This window comes from Schistocerca gregaria, chromosome 10, assembly GCF_023897955.1.
Source record: "Schistocerca gregaria isolate iqSchGreg1 chromosome 10, iqSchGreg1.2, whole genome shotgun sequence".
Lineage (NCBI taxonomy): Eukaryota > Metazoa > Arthropoda > Insecta > Orthoptera > Acrididae > Schistocerca > Schistocerca gregaria.
The window spans coordinates 131500679-131521148 of NC_064929.1; positions in this window are offsets into that span (position 1 = coordinate 131500679).

Below are 20470 nucleotides of genomic sequence, written 5' to 3' on the forward strand. Positions count from 1 at the left end.
AGAATTACTTTGAACAATTAGTTTATGAGCCCACACGAATTGTAAATGGTTGCGAAAACACACTTGACATCTTAGCCACAAATAATCTTGATCTAATAGAGAGCCTCATAACTGATACAGGGGTTAGTGAGCACAAGGTCATTGTAGCGAGGCTCAAAACCGTATCAACCAAAACCACTAAAAATAAACTATATCTATTTACAACCGCAGATAAAAATTCGCTTTATGCCTTTCTAAGTCCCCATTCCTTCCAAGCTAATTATGTAGACCAGATATGGCTCAAATTAAAAAATAGAGTATATAAATAGATTCATAACGCATAAGTTAATAATAGACGCGACTGATCCACCATGCTACACAAAACACGTCAGAACACTGTTGCAGAAGTAACGAAAAGAGCATGCCACATTCACAAGGAAGCAAAATCCCCAAGATGGGGAAGTCAATGCGAGATGCTTTTAATAGTTTCCACGACGAAACCTGGCAGAAAACCCAGAGATTCTGGTCGTATGTAAAGTACACCAGTGGCAAAAAACAGTCAATACCGTCACTGAGCGATAGCGATGGAAATGTTGCCGATGAGGGTGCCACAAAAGCGGAGTTACTAAATACAGTTTTCCGTAATTCCTTCACGAAAGAAGAAGAAGCAGATATTCCAGAACTCGAAACCATAACAGCTGTTAGCATGAGTGACATAAAAGTAGATAGCTTACGTGTTGCGAAACAACTCAAATCACTTAAGAAAGGTAAGCCTTCCGGTCCAGATGGTATACCAATCAGGTTCCTTTCAGAGTATGCAGACACAATAGCGCCTTTCTTAGCAATCGTATACAACCACCCACTTGACGAAATGTCTGTTCCTAAAGACTGGAAAGTAGCACAGGTCACACCAATATTCAAGAAAGGAAATAGAAGTGACCCACTGAATTACGGACCCATATCACTGACCTCAATTTGCAGTAGGATTTTGAAAGATATACTGTACTCGAACATTATGAATTACCTTGAAGAAAATGACTTATTGATAGATAACCAAGACGGATTGAGAAAATATTCTTCTTGTGCAACACTAAGTAATGAGTTCTGTCGACAATGAATCTCAGATCGATTCCATATTCCTAGATTTCCAGAAGGCTTTCGATACCGTTCCTCACAAGCGACTCTTAATCAAATTGCGTGAATATGGAGTATCGTCTCAGTTGTGTGACTGGATTCGTGATTTCCTCTCAGAGAGGTCACAGTTCGTAGTGATAGATGGTAAATCATGGAGTAGAACAGAAGTGATATCTGCCGTTCCGCAAGGTAGTGTCATAGGCCCTCTGCTGTTCCTGATTTACATAAACGATCTAGGTGATAATATGAGCAGCCTCCTTAAACTGTTTGCAGATGACGGTGTAATTTACGGTCTAGTAAAATCAACAGACGATGAATTCCAATTACAAACTGATCTACAGAGAATTTCTGTATGGTGCGAAAAGTGGCAATTGGCACTAAACAAAGAAAAGTACGAGATCATCCACATGGATACTAAAAGAAATCCGATAAATTTTGGGTATACGATAAATCGCAAAAATCTAAGGGCTGTCAATTCTACTAAATACCTAGTAATTACAATTACGAGCAACTTAAAAACTGAAAAGACCACATAGGTAATATTGTGAGGATGGCGAGACAGAGACTGCGCTTTGTTGGCAGAACACTTAAAAGATGCGACAAACCCACTAAAGAGACAGCCTACATTACACTTGTCCGTCCTCTGCTACTACCTTACCAGGTAGGATTGACGGAGGATATCCAAAAAGTGCAAAGAAGGACAGCTCCTTTCGTGTTATCGCGCAACGGGGGTGAGGGTGTCACTGATATGATACGCGAGTTGGGGTGGGAGTCATTGAAACAGAGGCGGTTTTCTTTGCGGCGAGATCTATTTACGAACTTTCAGTCATCAACTTTCTCTTCCGAATGCGAAAATATTTTGTTGACACCCACCTAGGGAGAAATGATCACCATCATAAAATAAGAGAAATCGGAGCTCGAACGGAAATATTTAGGTGTTCCTTTTTCCCACGCGCCATTCGAGAGTGGAATGGTAGAGAGGTAGTATGAAAATGGTTCGATGAACCCTCTGTGAGGCACGTAAGTGTGAATTGCAGAGTAACCATGCAGGTGTAGATAGGGCCTGTAGAGAGTTTAGGAGTGGGCAATACCTGTTGTAGATCGAAAGTTATTACATGAATGTCTTTAACAGCAACTGCCTTCTCTGTTTGCACTTTTATGTTATCTTGACCTGCCTGGCCTTTTGATGTAACTCTTTCTGTATATTTATTTCTCTTAATTTTTCCTGGTCGTTTTTTGCTTCTATCAGTTGAATTTCATTTGAATCGCATGTTGGGTAAGTACCTGATTTTGGCAGTTTCAATGAAATATTGAAATCTTGAATGAAAATGCAGTGATACTTATCAAAAGCTACAGGCTTCGCTTTGATATCAGGATAATATTTATGATGGTTGTAGCAGCTTTGTATAGAATATTCCATCGACGCACAGAATTTTTCATTATCTTGTCTACCGTAGTGACTGTTGTATTTTCGAATACCTTCTACATGTATTTTGACTAATTGCACATCTTCCTCTGAGTAGACATATGGTCTGTTCTTGTGTTTGCCTCTAATTCTTCTGGTGTAGTAGCCCCTGTTCGTATTCTGGCTTGTATGTTTTCTACTCTACCTCTGTTGTGTTGCAAAACATGGATGCTTAAAAATGAAACTTTACAGAGGTCAGTGCTTCTGCCATCTTTTATAACACTGTATCGTACAGTGTTGTTACGCCTGCTAACATCATTGCCTGTATATCTTCTTTTTATGGGTTCTAGCAGCAGGGAACCTAACAAATAAACGTTTTCGCTATTGAAGTCCAACGTTCCAGAATGACTTGTCTATATTCTGTATAAGCTTCTTCCCAATCCGTTCAAAACACTTTTTAGAACATTTACAGGAAGCTCCAACTAAATTTCTCTCTTGGGTCACTGTACTTTCTTTTGTAGTATATTCAAGTCCACTATTACTTGCCAGTTTCTTCTGTTGTTTGGGCCGGCCGCGGTGGTCTAGCGGTTCTAGGCGCTCAGTCCGGTGTCGCGCGACCGCTACGGTCGCAGGTTCGAATCCTGCCTCGGGTATGGATGCGTGTCATGTCCTTAGGTTAGTTAGGTTTAAGTAGTTCTAAGTTCTAGGGGACTGATGACAACAGATGTTAAGTCCCATAGTGCTCAGAGCCATTTGAACCATTTTTTTCTGTTGTTTGTTCACGAGCTTTTTTTCTTTTTCTCGATGTTTTCATTGTGACGTCTTTATCCCCAGGGTCAGTTCTGTGCCGACCCTCTTCACTCTATCAAAAAAAAAAAAGTATGGACAGCATAATATTAAAAAAGTGTTGTTAACCAATAAGATGGTAACCTCATCAATGATGAGATGAATAAAAAGGTAACACATAATCTGGTCGTAGGTTGTGTTCCAAAAATGAACAGCATAGATACAGAAGTGATGACACTTTCTGCAAGACCTGACCATCATTTTGCAGGACAATACTCAAGCACGTACAGTGCAGGCTGTTACTGATTTGTTTGACTGATGGGGCTGCTAAGTGCCATACCACCTACTGCACTCCCCTGACTTAAGCCCTCGTGAGTTCAACTCTATTTCTAAACTGAAGGAAACGCTTCACGCCATTCGCTTCAGAACTGCTATAAATTCGTCGGCCAATAGACCGCGCCGCTCGAACTGTCAACACAACTGGCACTGCTAAGAGTATCCTAAGACTTCCATATCGCTGGCAACGGGTTATACACAATGTTAGTGATTACTTTGAAGATCAGTAAAACTTTGAAACATGTATCTACTCTGCACGGGCTGTAAATAAATAGCTGCCACTATTAAAGTTCCTACACTCGTACATGGTTGAAATATAAAGCATCAATACTCTTGGTCTCTTCAAAACAAAGCACCCAGACATATGCTGCCCTATCACTATGAAAGCTGAGATTAAATATAGAGGCCATCAGCTTCCGGTAACTGTTTTGAAACGCTCCTGAATGCTGCAGGCTCTTTCAGTTTCCATATATTGCGACGTCTTCCAAATTTTTGGAAATAAGGAACACCACCTCTGTCTGTTATTTCAGCCATCCTGTGTGTTGTGAGGGAGCCATAGCTTACACCATGCGATGTCCAGCTTTCCATGGGATCCAGTGTGTCAGAACGTGTTAATGGCCGTTTAGCACCTGATACAGACTTTAAAGTCATGATGGAAAAAGAAAATGTATGTCGTTGCATAGGTGACGAAACTTTAACCCGGTCTGTGCAAGTGACCTTGATCACTGTCCACCTGCTCCAATGGACCAATATCTGTATTTGTAATAGGATCGCCAAATATGCTCGATAGCAGAACACAGACTGTATTTGTTTTCGATACATTGCAAGACGGGGACACTGTAATCTATTACCAAGTTTTCTTATGGGTGACGTTAGCAGAATTTTTATAGTTCGTAGTTTCTCTCAGCTGCATGGTACAAAATAACGAGGATAGAGAGATTGTTTGGGTGACCGACATGAAAGCATCCTGACGGACACAGATCTCCTTCGGACTGCAGTACAGGTATGTGGCTTCGAGATGCACCACCACGCAGTAGCAAAATCCTCGTTCTCGTCCCAGTTCCCATATGATGTGAAGTGTTGGAATTTTCCCAATAGCAACACGACTGTAACTACTCATACTGTCTTTTCTACTACCTTGTGTTGCAGGAGAATGTTAAGTTTGGCGCTAGAGTTACACATCGTACACGGTTGGCGAAGCTCTGACGAAATGTGCTCATTTCCGCCGAGTGGTCAAAACACGGCCGTGTAGCATTACCTCAGGTCACCCTGCTTCCCCACAGAATGCAGAAGGTCGTAGATATACCACTCTGGCCGGCCGGTATGGACGAGCGGTTCTAGGCGCTTCAGTCTGGAACCGCGCGACCGCTATGGTCGAAGGTTCGAATCCTGTCTCGGGCATGGATATGTGTGGTGTCCTTAGGATAGTTAGGATTAAGTAGTTCTAAGTTCTAGGGGACTGATGGCCTCCCATAGTTTTCAGAGCCATTTGAACCTTTTTTTTACCTCCGCTCAGCACTGACTTAAACTGGAACGATCAAATGGAAAAACTGCAGGAAGGATGGGGCAGACACTGAAGATCAGTTACAATATGCAGACGGTCTGTCCAAAACCACTCTGAAGTCCTTAACAAATGGGTTCGGAAAAAGGGGTTCGTTTTGAGATATTCTAGTGCCACGAATATGAGTCATTAAAAGACGTCCCAGTAGGATCTAGCGCAAGTATGTGGTTCAGTGGAGAGACTTGATTACGCATCACAGACAGCATTTCTACCAGAAAGCGTAACACTATAGATATGAAAAGCCGGTCATTGGATTTTGTACATTTCTTACGACCTCAGTGTAGCGTTGTATTTTTTGAGTGATTCCTCACATAGCACACCATCTGCTGCAAGTGATCTTTCTCAGTTAGCCGTCCTTCTCCCTCGCCTAAAATCCAGTAAATATATCACAGAACCTCTGTCACACTACCTTCATGGGGTCAAGACAGAATGCGTCACCAGTACCATTTGTTAGCGTGAGAAATATCTAGCAGCAGCAAGAGTGAGTTGCAAATAATTACTTTCTAATTTCGATGGTAAGACTGATTTTATTACTTGGTTACACCACTGGCTACTTATATCCACATTTTCGGTCTGTTAATACACACCCAGCGGTCGCCGTCTATATTCAATGTCGCGGTATTTTTGTGGAAGACCACTTCATTCGGAAGCAAAACCAAACCTTCATTTGTGTAGCGTGTATAATTTCTAATATGTGTATCGTTAGCGATTCTTGTGTGTGCCTGTAGAACCGACACTGCTTTCTGTGTAGGTGACAGTAACATAGTCCTTGCGTTCATTTTAAATATGTCGTTGTTGCGAACTTTAGTCCAGAGACTGGTTGGATGCAGCTCTATCCTGTGCAAAACTCTTCATCTCCGAGTATCTACTGCAACCTACATCCTTCTGAATCTGCTTAGTGTACAAGGTACGTTCCATAAGTAATGCTACCAAATTCATAAAATATCATTTATTGAATATATTCATACAAATAATCAAACACTTTCAAAATAGCACCCTCTTGCGTCGATACACTGCTGGAGGCGGTGTTTCCACGCCCGGAAGGCACCCTGGAATGCCTCTTCCGGAATGTCCTTTAGAGCTGATGTAACATGCGCCTAATGTGTCCTAATGTTTTCCTTTCATAAATCCTTTTAACCGAGGAAACATAAAAAAAGTCAGTGGGAGCCAGGTCAGGACTGTAACTAATGGGGTCCTGGTCCTGTCCAGGAAGTCATTGACAATGAAGGCGCTGTGACTCGGCGCGCTGTCGTGGTGAACGTTCCACGTGTCCTCGATATCGCTTCGGCAGCGCGAGACCCTCCTTTTCAGTCTTTTGAGCACTTCCAAGTTGTTGTTGTTGTTGCTGTTGTCTTCAGTCATGAGACTGGTTTGATGCAGCTCTCCATGCTAGTCTATCCTGTGCAAGCTTCTTCATCTCCCAATACCTACTGCAGCCTACATCCTTCTGAATCTGCTTAGTGTATTCATCTCTTGGTCTCCCTCTACGATTTTTACCCTCCACGCTGCTCTCCAATACTAAATTGGTGATCCCTTGATGCCTCAAAACATGTCCTACTAACCGATCCCTTCTTCTAGTCAAGTTGTGCCACAAACTTCTCTTCTCCCCAATCCTATTCAATACCTCCTCATTAGTTATGTGATCTATCCACCTTATCTTCAGCATTCTTCTGTAGCACCACATTTCGAAAGCTTCTATTCTCTTCTTGTCCAAACTAGTTATCGTCCATGTTTCACTTCCATACATGGCTACACTCCAAACAAATACTTTCAGAAACAACTTCCTGATACATAAATCTATATTCGATGTTAACAAATTTCTCTTCTTCAGAAACGCTTTCCTTGCCATTGCCAGTCTACATTTTATATCCTCTCTACTTCGACCATCATCAGTTATTTTGCTCCCCAAATAGCAAAACTCCTTTACTACTTTAAGTGTCTCATTTCCTAATCTAATTCCCTCAGCATCACCCGACTTAATTTGACTACATTCCATTATCCTCGTTTTGCTTTTGTTGATGTTCATCTTATATCCTCCTTTCAAGACACTCACTTCCAAGTAGAAAGCCGAATTCACTGTAGTCCCGGTAGGTAGGAATTCGTGGTGGACAATGCCTCTGACGTCAAAGAAGACAGTGAGCACGGTTTTGATCCTGGACTTGTTCGTGTGTGCCTTCTCGGGATGGGGCGACGATGAGGTGTGCCACTCTGAACTCTGCCTCTTTGTCTCAGGGTCATACTCAGAAATCCACGACTCATTACCAGTGATAGAGTTTAAAAAATGAGGATCATTTTCACACATTTCTCGGCACCGAAGCACTCGCACATGCTTGTGTTCGTCGGTCAACACTTTTGGGACGAGTTTGGCACACACCATTCACATGTTCAAATCTTCGGTCACAATGTGGAAAACGGTTGCTTTGACATGTTTAGAACTTGTGCTATCAATTGAAAGCTCAGCGGTCAGCCATGGTTCAAGCAATCGCTCACACACGTCAGATTTTCGTCGACTCGTGCGGTTAATGGCCGTCCACTGCGAGGTTCGTCGGTGATCTCCTCTCGGCCCTCCATGAACGACTTGTGCCAACGGAAAACTTGTGATTTGGAAAGCAGTTATTCCCAAAGGCATGCTGAAGTAACGGAAACGTTTCGGCGGCGGACTTTCCAAGTTTAACGCAAAATTTGATAGCGTACCGTTGCTCTACAGAATGATCCATTGTTCCATTGTGCCGTGTCACATAAACTCAAAACGGGTGAAACGTCCCCTTTGAACAATTATACATGACTGTGCTTAAACTGACACACAATATTTTTTTTTTAGCGCAACGCAATCTGACTTTCAGTAATCGCTACAAAGAATGGCCCTGACTATATTAACCTATACGTTTCACAAATCACTTACCACACAAAAATTTTGGTTACTCGAACTACTGCAATACAGCGAGTGCCACTACTGCCAGCTAAATAAAAGATTCAAACTACGGAAAGCATTAACTACTGATAGGGATAGTTAGCAAATGAAAGATTTTAATAGAGAACAAACAATGTATTTACCTCAATATCATCAAAAGTCATAATATATATAGCAGTTCATGACATCCAGTCTTACAAATTTCAAAACTCCGCCATCTCTCTCCCCACGTCCACCACTGTTGGCGGCTCACCTCCAACTGCGCAACGCTACGTGCCGCTAAGAGCCAACTGCCCAACGCTACAATGGCGAGTATTACAACAATGCCAACCAGCCACATACTGCACACGGCACAGCCAGTGATTTTCATACAGAGCGCTCCGTGGCAGCGGCGTTACCAATAAAAAAACCTAAACAGCCTACTTACACGGGGTTGACGGAAACACACGTACTGAGTCTCCAGCAGCTCGAAGCCGAATGAGATAAAGAGTGTTCTGAAGCTAACACTCCCCTCCACTCAGCCCAGCCGATTACAACACGTTGTGGTGTACCGTTGCGTCAGAAAAAAATTGGTCGCATTACTTATGGAACGCACTCTGTATTCATCTCTTGGTCTCCCTCTACGATTTTTACCCTCCACGTTGCCCTCCAATACTAAATTGGTGATCCCTCGATGCCTCAGAAATGTCCTATCAGCCGATCCCTTCTTCTAGTGAGGTTGTACCACAAATTCCTCTTCTCCCTAATTCTATTCAGTATCTCTTCATTAATTACATGATCTACCCACCTAATCTTCAGCATTCTTCTGTAGCACCACATTTAGAAAGCTTCTATTCTCTGTTTAGATAAACTGTTTATGGTCCAAGTTTCACTTCCATACATGGCTAAACTCCATACAAATACTTTCACAAAGGACTTCCTGACACTTAAATCTATTCTCGATGTTAACAAACGCTTTCCTTGCTACTCCCAGTCTACATTTTATATCGACTCTACTTCGACCATCATTAGTTATTTTGCTCCCCAAATTGCAAAACTCATCTACTACTTTAAGTGTGAGAAGTCCTATTTCCACAGACAGGGAAAGGAAATTCCTACGAAGTCTGCAGCACCCAATATAAGTACTCCTGCACGACATTTTTATTGTATTTCGATGCTACAGTATTTTTATGTATATAAGTATTAAAGTTTTTCAGAACCGTCGTGGATTTAATTTGTATGTTTCTGAATTGTACATATCTGAAAAGAGTCTTGTTCAGTAAAGCGCCAAAGAAACTGGTATAGGCATTCGTATTCAAATACAGAGCTATGTAAAGAGGCAGAATGCGGCGCTGCTGTCGGCAACGCCTATGAAAGACAAGTGTTTGTCGTAATTGTTAGATAGGTTGCTGCTGCTACAATGACAGGTTATCAAGATTTGAGTGAGTTTGAACGTGGTGTTGTAGTCGGCGCACGAGCGATCGGACACAGCATTTTCTAGGTAGCCATGAAGTGGCGATTTTCCCATACTACCATTTCACAAGTGTATCGTGAATATCAGGAATCCGATGAATCATCAAATCTCCGACATCGCTACAGCCTGAAAAAGATCCTGCAAGAACGGGACCAACAACGTCTGAAGAGAAAATTTCAAGGCGACGGAAGTGCAACCGTTCGGCAAATTGCTGCAGATTTTCATGTTGGCCCATCAACAAGTGTCAGCGTGCGGACAATTCAACGAAACATCACCGATATGGGCTTTCGGAGCCGAAGGCCCACTAGTGTACCCTTGATGACTGCATGCACGAATATTTATGTCTTCCAATCTGCTACTCCAGGCGGGTGTAAAATGAATGTGCGCAACGGAATATGCTGAACGCGAAAAGGAAGTTTTGGCCCAGTCTGACTACCCCCTGAAGCAGATCTTAGGATCTCTTAATGGTGACATTATTTCCTCCTTCTTGCTCTTTAACATATAAATTACAACGAAAATATAAATGAATGATTAAGTAAGTACAAAATGATATATGCTGTTTCTGCAGATACGTTTATTGTAGATTAAAACCCCTTTATATACACTCCTGGAAATTGAAATAAGAACACCGTGTATTCATTGTCCCAGGAAGGGGAAACTTTATTGACACATTCCTGGGGTCAGATACATCACATGATCACACTGACAGAACCACAGGCACATAGACACAGGCAACAGAGCATGCACAATGTCGGCACTAGTACAGTGTATATCCACCTTTCGCAGCAATGCAGGCTGCTATTCTCCCATGGAGACGATCGTAGAGATGCTGGATGTAGTCCTGTGGAACGGCTTGCCATGCCATTTCCACCTGGCGCCTCAGTTGGACCAGCGTTCGTGCTGGACGTGCAGACCGCGTGAGACGACGCTTCATCCAGTCCCAAACATGCTCAATGGGGGACAGATCCGGAGATCTTGCTGGCCAGGGTAGTTGACTTACACCTTCTAGAGCACGTTGGGTGGCACGGGATACATGTAGACGTGCATTGTCCTGTTGGAACAGCAAGTTCCCTTGCCGGTCTAGGAATGGTAGAACGATGGGTTCGATGACGGTTTGGATGTACCATGCACTATTCAGTGTCCCCTCGACGATCAGCAGAGGTGTACGGCCAGTGTAGGAGATCGCTCCCCACACCATGATGCCGGGTGTTGGCCCTGTGTGCCTCGGTCGTATGCAGTCCTGACTGTTGCGTTCACCTGCACGGCGCCAAACACGCATACGACCATCATTGGCACCAAGGCAGAAGCGACTATCATCGCTGAAGACGACACGTCTCCATTCGTCCCTCCATTCACGCCTGTCGCGACACCACTGGAGGCGGACTGCACGATGTTGGGGCGTGAGCGGAAGACGGCCTAACGGTGTGCGGGACCGTAGCCCAGCTTCATGGAGACGGTTGCGAATGGTCCTCGCCGATACCCCAGGAGCAACAGTGTCCCTAATTTGCTGGGAAGTGGCGGTGCGGTCCCCTACGGCACTGCGTAGGATCCTACGGTCTTGGCGTGCATCCGTGCGTCGCTGCGGTCCGGTCCCAGGTCGACGGGCATGTGCACCTTCCGCCGACCACTGGCGACAACATCGATGTACTGTGGAGACCTCACGCCCCACGTGTTGAGCAATTCGGCGGTACGTCCACCCGGCCTCCCGCATGCCCACTATACGCCCTCGCTCAAAGTCCGTCAACTGCACATACGGTTCACGTCCACGCTGTCGCGGCATGCTACCAGTGTTAAAGACTGCGATGGAGCTCCGTATGCCACGACAAACTGGCTGACACTGACGGCGGCGGTGCACAAATGCTGCACAGCTAGCGCCATTCGACGGCCAACACCGCGGTTCCTGGTGTGTCAGCTGTGCCGTGCGTGTGATCATTGCTTGTACAGCCCTCTCGCAGTGTCCGGAGCAAGTATGGTGGGTCTGACACACCGGTGTCAATGTGTTCTTTTTTCCATTTCCAGGAGTGTATTACAAATGTTTATATATCCCTGTCTAATGGCCATAACGAGATACGAATGAATTTCTTAACTAATATGATTGATCAATTGCCCAAATCTGCCCCTTTTTACGGATGCGCGATATAATATAAATAACGCGAGATGACTAACATCATCTACGTACCAAACACTAGAGGACACTACTTTCAAAGATGATCTACAATGGTGTGCAACCTCAGTGGAAATAAAAGTCACGTGATCACAGCTGTTTAGCCTTATAGCCCTAATATGCTGAAGCAATTAGCAATATCACCATATGATCTGCGTCTGGTGCGTCGGAGTGATGGTTCTCGTACACGTCTGCGACTCCAGCCACAAAATATGAAAACAACTCATTCAAACAATAAGACTGCAGAAGGCGCTCCTCTGACTAGTATAATCTAATAGTGTCTTCTCATCTCTGTATTCTACAGACGAGAAACGCGAACTCTCAGCCACAAGGACAGAGTTCAGATAACGCCTCAACGTGAGTATAGACAGAAGAAGTGCTCTCAATCACTCAACGCTGCGTACTCAACGACGACTCCCCACCCGGAGGCGAAGTTATCAAATAAGTTCCCAACAGTACAGTGCCTAACCTTTCTAACTATAAAATCTCCTGAGAGCAAAGACAGCAAGTCTGTCTGTACCAACAAAAGCTGATTCTGAGCGACCGTCAAACACGGGCGCTCAAAACGGAAGACAACTTTCTCTCCACCGCTGGCTCCCCTCCCTCGTAACTCCAGAAGGCGAATCATATTCTAGCAACCACGGAATATTCTCCCTCTCTACAGATTCTTACGAACACCAACCAACCATATTTTAGTCTTTTGTCGTCCAGCGCGGGAAGTTTGAGAGGAAATATCTATCCCCATTAATTAGGAATACATACAATCGTAAGCTTCTAAGAGTAAAATTCCTCTGAAATAACCCAGCCTGTGTGATTTCGAAGGTAACGCTTCCTCGTTCCTCTCTGCTGTGTCCAGAATTTTCAGAGTTTCCGAAGTATTATCCGGTCATCCTTCTGACCCCGCTACAATATCGGCCGGCCGCCGCTGTATTGTGCTTCCGCGCTCAGTTGCCCAGACCGTCCGTCTTGGCTACTTCCTGTGTCAAGCAGGACCAACTCACCTGTGCGGGCTTTTCCACCCAGGGCTTGAGTTCCTCCTGCCGTTTCATCTCCACTGGCGTTCCAACCTCTACTAGTACAGGCAATCATTCATTACGTCGTTTTGATAATAAAGGCACCCCATCATCTTTCATGCAATAAGCGGTAACAACTATTTACAAGGTGTACGTGACAATGTCAGTCTTCTTTAAATATTCATATCCATGATGTACAACCTATGACTGATACCTAATTCCGGTTGTGAATCACGGCAAAGTATGTAGATGAGTGCTTGTAAGGTGCGAAATTATAGCCATTTTACACTCTTGCCTGGACCGGTCAATACAAACATTGGACTGTTGATGACTGGAAACATGTTGGCTATTTGGTATGGTATCGAGCGGATGGATCTGTGCGGGTATGGAGACAACCTCTTGAATCCATGGACCCTGCTTGTCAGCACTGGACAGTTCAGGCTGGTGGAGGCTCTTTAATGGTGTGGGGTGTGTGCAGCTGGAGTGACATGCGATCCCTGATACGTCTACCTACTACCCTGACATGTGACATGTACGTCAGTATCCTGTCTGATGACCTGCATCCACTCATGTCCACTGTGCAAGCCAACGGACTTGGTCAATTCCAGCAGGACAATGCTACACCCCATACGTCCCGAATAGCTACAGGGTGGCTGCGGGAACACTCTTCTGAGTTTAAACACTTCCACTGGCCACCAACCTCCCAAGACATGAACGTTATTGATCATATCTGGGATGCCTTGCAATGTGCTGTTCAGAAGATACCACTACTACCTCGTACTCTTACGGATTTACGGACAGCCCTGAAGGGTTCATTATGTCATTTCCCTCCAGCACTATTTCTGACATTTGTGGAGACCTTGCCACATTGTGTTGCGGGTGCCCTACATGATATCAGGCAGGTGTACCAGTTTCTTTGACTCTTCAGTGCATAACCTGATCAGCTGTCGTTTTTCCTCTGTTCCAGGGTGCAGCCCATAAAGCATCGTGTAGAAAAGACAGCAAGAACTCCAATGTGGAAATTTGGGCAAGTTCCTATGTGACCAAACTGCTAAGGTCATCTGACCCTAGGCCAATATGGATTTTGTAACTGATTTGTGTTACAAATTCTACCAACTATAATATGACGAACAGTCATTAGTTCTCCTGAAATACATCGGTATAGGTGAGCCTGTGGATAGACAATCGGGGAAAACAGAAGACAGGCTACGTGTTTTTTTTAAGACTTTCTGTAATATTTTTGTTAGAAGCAGATGCGAGTACAAACTCTCCAACAGACAATTACGAATGAAGACAGAAGAAGGTTAGCAAATAGGCCTCTCGTGCAATTGATAATGATGTTTGGGATTTGATAAGAGCCCACACAACGACCTTGCCGACAATCCCGACAGTGTTTGAGTATGACGTCAGCTTAAGGTTTGCTGAAGGACATGAGACATATGCCAGCCTAAGGCGTCAGTTGCACTGTGACAGGTAGGACAGGAGAGTACAAGGGTCGTTCAACAAATAAAGCCCCACTTTTTTCCTTAAAAAAAGCCATTAATATACACAGACAAACATCCTTGTTGGTGCTTCACATTTGATGTTTGTTCTGCACCCGGTGAAGTTTTGAACCGTTCTGCCAGATGGCAGAGCCGTAGTACAGCGTCAAAATGGCGTCTACGGACGACTCACGTTACAAGCACCGTGCTGTTATTGAATTCTTGTGTGCAGAAAAAGAAACAGTGTTGAGCATCCTTAAACGTCTGTGTCCAACGTATGGCGAAGCTGCAGTTGGTAGGAGTACAGTTTGGCGACGGGTAAAGAAAGTTACAGCCTCAGGAAACGTAGAAACAGAGATCCACGATCAGCCACGCTCGGGTTGTTCTGTCACGGCCACTGCTCCAGACGTGGCGAATCGTGCGGAAGCCATTATTCGTGGCGACCGGCGCATCACAACTCGACAATTGGCTTTACAGTCGTCGGTCAGCATTGGAAGTGCGTCTGCAATGATCGAGACTCTCGGATATCGAAAGAGGTGCTCACGATGGGTTCCACGAATGCTCACAGCGGACCACAAGATTCAAAGAAAGGCCATTTCATCTGAATTGTTGGGGCGTTTTGAGACCAACGGAGAGGCCTTTCTGTCACGGATCGTTGTGGGGGAGGGAAACAAAAGGGCTGTCCATGGAGTGGCATCATCTTCGCTCACCACAGAAGAAGAAATTCGAGACAATCCCCTGTGCCGGAAATGTCATGGTGACAGTCTTCTGAGATTCTGATGGCGTCATTCTCGTGGATGCGTCATTCTCGTGGATGTGATGCCAAGAGCGTCAACCATCAATTCAGAGGCATAATTGAAGACTCCGAATAACCTCAAGCCGGCCGCAGTGGCTGAGAGTTCTAGGCGCTTCAGTCTGAAACCATTACGGTCGCAGATTCGAATCCTGCCTCGGGCATGGATGTGTGTGATTTCCTTAGGTCAGTTAGGTTGATGGTGGTGGTGGTTAGTGTTTAACGTCCCGTCGACAACGAGGTCATTAGAGACGGAGCGCAAGCTCGGGTTATGGAAGGATTTGGAAGGAAATCGGCCGTGCCCTTTCAAAGGAACCATCCCAGCATTTGCCTGAAACGATTTAGGGAAATCACGGAAAACCTAAATCAGGATGGCCGGAGACGGGATTGAACCGTCGTCCTCCAGAATGCGAGTCCAGTGTGCTAACCACTGCGCCACCTCGCTCGGTAGTTAGGTTGAAGTAGTTCTAAGTTAACATCTGAGAAGTCCCATAGTGCGCAGAACCATTTGATTTGAATAAACTCAAGAACCGTTCCCAACAAGAGTCCAGCAGAAATCTTGCTCCAACACAATAATGCACGCCCACACACAAGTCTGAGTACCAAGAAACACATCGACAAACTGAGTTGGACATCCCAACTTCACCCTTACTACAGTCCAGACCTGGCACCTTCCATCTCTTTGCCCGCATCTCGTGGTCGTGCGGTAGCGTTCTCGCTTCCCACGCCCGGGTTCCCGGGTTCGACTCCCGGCGGGGTCAGCGATTTTCTCTGCCTCGTGATGGCTGGGTGTTGTGTCATGTCCTTAGGTTAGTTAGGTTTAAGTAGTTCTAAGTTTTAGGGGACTGATGACCATAGCTGCTAAGTCCCATAGTACTCAGAGCCATTTGAACCATTTTTTTTCCATCTCTTTGGGCCGTTTAAAGATTCTCTGCGGGACACACACTTTGAAGATGACGAGTCAGTCGCGTAGTGAAAACATGGCTACACCTACAGGACTAGAGTTTTTCACCAGCAGGGTATACATGCTCTTGCACAACGTTGGCGTACGACCATAGTAAGTGAGGGAGACTACGTAGAAAAACGGGACATGGACAACATCTTGATGTATATTGTCACGAAATTCTGACTTTTGACAGTAAATATGTCCTGAGGTAAAAATTTGGGGCATTACTTATTGAACAACCCTCGTAAACTGCGTCGCTGTAGCACTTAACAAGCCTACAAAGTTGGAAATGGACGCTAGAGGTGTGGGGAAGTGTCACTTCATGTGTCGACTTACAGGAAGTACTGTGCTGCCGTTTCCTTACGCATTCCAGTATTTACCACTAAATGCAATAAGCATGTTACAGTTATGCTGTTCACAACACGGACACCGTAATTATCGCTGTTTACGGCAGGCGGAACCGCTGCGTCTGTCAGATACGCAGCAGGCAAGCGCACGTACACACGCACGCACACAGCGGCATACAAACAGCGCCGCGCCTCGCTGTAAATGCCGCAGCCGCTGTTGCCCGGCCGCGGACGACGACGTAAACAAACGGTAAACACGGCGCCCCGCCCGACCCTGTTTACTTCGGCGGAACACGCTGCCGGTGAGCTCTCGCCGGCGTGCCGGGCCAACGCACAGTCGGCGCAAACGCCACGTCGGTATGACGTCACAGCGCTTATCGAAGAAGAAGAGAGCGTCTATCGATCTTAGGGGTTGTTCGGTGCACAACACTCCGGCCGAATATGACGCTCAGAACAATAACATTCACCTCAGCCTGAGAGAACTGTGGGTTATGTCCATAGAGTAAATATCTCTGGAGTGAGCATTCATATGCGCAGAACAGATTTTCTGTTGTCAACATACACTGCCGGCCTGGTCACGTGATCTCGGGGCGACGTGTGTTTGTCCGTATTGCGCCCTGTATAATTAGAATGTCACTACATCCCTAGTACAGACGGATTCTTTCCGAACGTGTCGTGGATTATTTATATATCTTGAGCAGACATTTTAACAGTATCCATTTGATGCCGGGAATAAACCAGCTACGTAACTTTTAAGGGCAAGGCATCCTGCTTCTTTGCGATAGGTGTCACATTAGGAATGCACTCGATTTTTGGTAGTTTTCGGTATGATACGGCACTTCATAGTATTACAGAGAATGACGCACGTTTTTGCAGTGATGGTCTTGCAAAACGACTTGACAGTACGCTAGTGGTTTTGCAAATGTCCGAAAAACACCGAATTTGCCATACATTAGCGATTATATGCGTGCTAATTTGTCCTTTTTTCTGCTATTTCTGCATATTTATTTTCTCGTTTTTGTGACCTAAAGCAGTTTTTCTTACTGGTGACGTTTTGAAGTGTTTATTTAACGCATTTTACGTACTTGCTCCCAGTTTATTAAATAAATAGTAGACTGAGTAATCTATATACATAATCGACAAGTCACTGATAAATGCTTGGAGGACAGTATTTGCTGAAACAACTATCCATTCCCTTTCCTGTTCCACTAACAAATTTACGAAAGGAAGCGATTGTTTGTAAGCTTCTGTACGAGCCGTAATATCTATTATATAGTCATAAAATCATAGAAAAATAGGTCTACAGAATCAAGCCCTAATTATAATGTGTCTCGAAATTTTTAAACATATACAGTGTCTCTTACTAATATGATAACTACAATTAGAGCTACATGGTATGTACCCATGAAAAGTTACTATCCCTCCTTTTACATATTTTTCTTTGCATCCGTAGCAACAACAGTAATTCACCATCGCTATTACTCTATCAACAAACAGTTAAACACAACAAAGCTCTTGATATTATAAACTTCAAACGCTGCAGAAAGCACACACGCACAGCGAAGTCCCGAAAACACGTAACAAACCTGGTTTGATGTTAACAACATGCGCTGAATGCAATGCTCACTGCACTATGGCTATGTCAGAGTATGTTCATACAACAGTTCCATACTTAAGGCCGGTATTACACTATCGAATTTCTTTGTCCAATATCTTTGTCAAATGTGTTTGTCAAAGAATTTTGATGGTGTAATAGGGAACTTTGTCAAATATTTGATCAAATCTAGGGCATCGTTGTAGATTTGATCAACGAAGTCGCTTGTGTTCTGTTCACTGCAACGTGACATGTTACGACGTGGAGCGATAGCATCGCTGCAGCGTTCTGTCATCTGTAGTGTGTTTATAGACGTTGCCGGTAAATACAATTGGTGTGTGTCGACAACTACAAAATTAATAGAGATATATGAAGCTGATGAGGCGCTTTACAACGTGAGGTGCCCTCAATACAAAAATACCGGATCAAAAAGTCAGTATAAATTTGAAAACTTAATAAACCACGGAATAGTGTAGATAGAGAGGCAAAAATTGACACACATGCTTGCAATGACATGGGGTTTTATCAGAACATTAAAAACACCCCATATTGCTAGATGCATGAAAGTTCTTTTCCGCGCGTCGTTTGGTGATGATCGTGTGCTCAGCCGCCACTTTCGTCATGCTTGGTCTCCCAGGTCCCCAGGCCTCAGTCCGTGCGATTATTGGCTTTGGGGTTACCTCAAGTCGCAAGTGTATCGTGATCGACCGACATCTCTAGGGATGCTTAAAGACAACATCCGACGCCAATGCCTCACCATAACTCCGGAAATGCTTTACAGTGCTGTTCACAACATTATTCCTCGACTACAGCTATTGTTGAGGAATGATGGTGGACATATTGAGCATTTCCTGTAAAGAACATTATCTTCGCTTTGTCTTCCTTCGTTATGTTCTGATCAGATGAAGCGCCATCTGTCGGCATTTTTTGATCGTTTACTTTTTTTTTTGGTTCTAATAAAACCCCATGTCATTCCAAGCAAGTGTGTCAATTTGTACCTCTCTATCTACATTATTCCGTGATTTATTCAGTTTTCAAATTTATACTGACTTTTTGATCACCTGGTAGATTAAGAAGATTGTAGACCTAACCTAACCTAACCCTCTCCTGTAGCAAGGAATCGGAAAGATAGAGTGAGCCTGTATCCTGCAGATATACAAGTTCTTAAGTGAATTTTGTGCTTTGTGATATGACGATACACTTCACTGAGCACGTACATTCTTAAGTAATTGATGTACGACTTGACGTCTTCCACTGTAAGCTCACGTAACAAGTTTTGTTGAATGCTTTTATCGTGTCGTCGTAAAACCCACGGCTTCACCCAGGTACGTTTCCTTTTTTTTCCCTCTTCTCTTCCGCATGTGCACACAGTGCAATTGTGGTACATGCAACTGCTGCGGTTAATAACAAGTTTTTTTGTCAGCCATCTTGAACTTTGACGAAAAATATGATAACAGTGTAATACCCCTTTTTAGTGCCATGTCAAAGATCTTTGTCAGATATATTTGACCGATATTTGCTCACATCTTTGATCAAATATTTGACAAATAAATTTGATAGTGTAATACCGGTCTGACAACCATATACAAACGTTAGCTCGACGAAAATTCCGTACCCAAAGACAGGAAAGTGCACAGACCACACCAATATTCAAAAAAAGTAATAGCGGTAATCCACGAAATTATAGGCCCGTATCATCAACGTCGATACGCAGCAAGATTTTGGAACATATTATGTTGTATTCGAACGTTATGCATTACCACGAAGAGAACGGTCTATTGACACACAGTTAACACGGACTTACAAAACATCATTCCTGTGAAACACAACTAGCTCTTTACTAACACGAACTGTTGAGTGCAACTGAGAAGGGCTTGCAAATTGATTCTGTATTTCTAGATTTCCAGAAGGCTTTTGACAGTGTACCACACAGCAGCTTGTAGTGAAATTGCGTGATTATGGAATATCGTCTCAGTTATGTGACTGGATTCGTGATTTCTTGTCAGAGAGGTCACAGTTCGTAGTAATTGACGGAAAGTATTTGAGTAGGAAACAAATGATTTCTGGTGTTCCCCAAGGTAGTGTTACAGGCTCTTCGCTGTTCCTTATTGGTGTGAACGATTTGGGAGATAATAGGAGTAGCCGTCTTAGGTTGTTTGCAGATGACGCTGTCGTTCATCGACAAGTAAAGCCATCATAAGATCAAAGCAAATTGCAAAACGATTTATAAAAGATATACATATGGTGCGAAAATTGGCAATTGCCCCTAAATAACGAAAAGTGTGAGGTCATCCACATGAGTGCTAAAAGGAATCCGTTAAAGTTCGATAACACGGTAAATCAGGCAAATCTAAAGGCCATAAATCCAACTAAATGCCTAGGGATTAGAATTACGAACAACTTAAATTGGAAGGAACACATACAGATCTACTAAGGAGTCTGCCTACACTACGCTTGTCCGTCCTCTTTTAGAATACTGTTGGGCGGTGTGGGATCCTGACCAGATAGAACTGACCCAGTACATCGAGAAAGTTCAAAGAAGAGCACGTTCTGTATTATCACGAGAT